The sequence below is a fragment of the Pteropus alecto genome, unplaced genomic scaffold (assembly GCF_000325575.1).
Source record: "Pteropus alecto unplaced genomic scaffold, ASM32557v1 scaffold8, whole genome shotgun sequence".
In the NCBI taxonomy this organism is placed as follows: domain Eukaryota; kingdom Metazoa; phylum Chordata; class Mammalia; order Chiroptera; family Pteropodidae; genus Pteropus; species Pteropus alecto.
The window spans coordinates 21,281,725-21,283,769 of record NW_006494609.1 but is presented as its reverse complement, the minus strand read 5'-3'; the positions used below and the strand labels follow the sequence as shown (position 1 = coordinate 21,283,769).

The 2,045-nt window shown below is 44.1% G+C and overlaps 1 non-coding gene across 1 annotated transcript; it reads right to left on the bottom strand.

Moving 5' to 3' along the window:
- Positions 1–1,118: 1,118 nt before the first annotated feature.
- Positions 1,119–1,237, bottom strand: LOC112473771. The gene has a single exon (XR_003044174.1). It is a non-coding gene; the product is annotated as a 5S ribosomal RNA (ribosomal RNA).
- Between the last annotated feature and the right edge of the window lie 808 nt (positions 1,238–2,045).

The window sequence follows — 2,045 nt, the reverse complement described above, 5'->3', positions numbered from 1 at the left end:
TCATGTGGTTCTTATATTACTAATGAAGCAGAGCAAAGCCTGAAAATATTTCAAAGAAATACTAAGAACGCCACCAGGTCAACAAACCGCAAGTGCTGGCGAAGACGTGGAGAAAGGGAACGCCTGTGCACCGGCGGTGGGCTGCAAACGGGTGCGGCCGCTGTGGAAAAGTCTGGAGGGTCCTCGAAAAATTAAACGTAGATCGACCTTATGACCCAGCAATTCCGATTCTGGGTATTTACCTGAAGAAACCGAAAACACTCATTCGAAAATATATCCGCACCCCTATGTTCACTGCAGCCCTACTTACAACAGCCAAGATATAGAAGCAACCCAAGTGTCCATCGATAGGCTACTGGATAAAGAAGCTGTGGTACATGTATACGACGGAGTATTACTCAGCCATGAAAAACCTTATCATTTGTGACAACACGGATGGGCCTGGAAGGTATTAGGCTAAGTGAAATAAGTCAGACAGAGAAAGGCAAATACCATGTGATCACGCTTATATGTGGAATCTAAAGGACAAATTAATGAACAAACAAAACAGAAACGGACTCAGATAAAGAGAACAAACTGATGGCTGCCCGACGGGAGAGGGGCTGGGGGGCTGGGTGAGAAAGGCGAAGTGATAAAACAGTCACAGGGATGTGAGACGCAGCACAGGGACAGTCGACACAGTCTAAGAACCACGTATGGCGCCAGGTGGGTGCCAGACTAACTGGGGGGATCGCTCTGTAAAATTGTATACATGTCTAACCGCTATGCCATACAACTGAAACTAATATAAATTAATACTGAATATCAACTCTCACTGAAGAATAAAAATATACAAAGAAGAAAACGAAGACACCACTAGGACCATAAGCCAGAGACGTGTAAACTCCACGAGTAGAAGTTCCTTATCTCATCTTTATTATTTTACCCCAGGGCCTGGCAGCCAGAATTATTTAATAAATATCTGTTGAATTAATGAGTCAGCAGGTAGTAGATTTAGAGAGATTTCATAAAAAGATGAAATTAGATTAAGTCAGCAGTCCTCTTTCTGGTGCAAGCATCAGATAAAGGGCGGATTATCGTTTTGACAGCTTACGATCCCTTATTTTTTTTATTTTTTACGCTTACAGCACCTGGTCTTCCTAAGTGGTCTCCCATGCAAGTACTAACCAGGCCCGACCCCGCTTAGCTTCCGAGATCAGACGGGATCGGGCACGTTCAGAGTGGCATGGCCGTAGACTGGATTATCATTTTGAATGAACAAGTACAGCTGCTCCAATGTCACTCTGACAGACAGAAATTTGCCAAGAAAATCTTACCAGGAATAGAAGGAGAATCAAGAAGATAAAAGCACGTAAAGCAAATTCATATATTCAATCAGGAACTACTTTGCGGGCATGTGTTATGAGTCCAGACTGCTCTACGCCTGAGAGGGAGGAGGGAGAACAGAGATTCGGACACACTTCAGGCCTTGCTGACGGTTAGGAACAGGTCGCACACATATGAAAAACATGGGAATCAGCAATGATAAACCAATACACACAGGTCTGAGGCCGCGGCCCAGGATTTTAGTTACTCTGTTAGCATTTGGTGTTTTTCCCACTTCAATTCACTGTTCTTATCAAGATGCCCTTGAACCCCGGCTCCGTCACGCAATCGCTGTGAGCCTGGCGTGTGAAGAGCTGGGCTGCACGCAGTCCTGGCTCCACTCCTGATGGGCGGAGTACACTTTGGCAAGTCACTGTATCTGTCAAGTCCAGAGTCTCGGCTTGTTTACCTATAAAATGTGGGTAACAATTCCTGCCCTGCTCCTTCACCAAGAGGCTGACGGCCAAATGCAACAGGAGGTGTGCCTGCGTTTTGCAAATTGTAAACTGTATTATTAACAAAATGAATTATCCTTTTCTACTTTGTGCCATCTGAGAGCTTGATAAGGCAGGAATTTTAAGTATTCGTTCAGGCCATATAATTAGATGATCCATAAAAGCAACTTACTATCCAAATGACCAAGAAAGAATTTAGATAAAAACCCATAATTGTGGGAATTC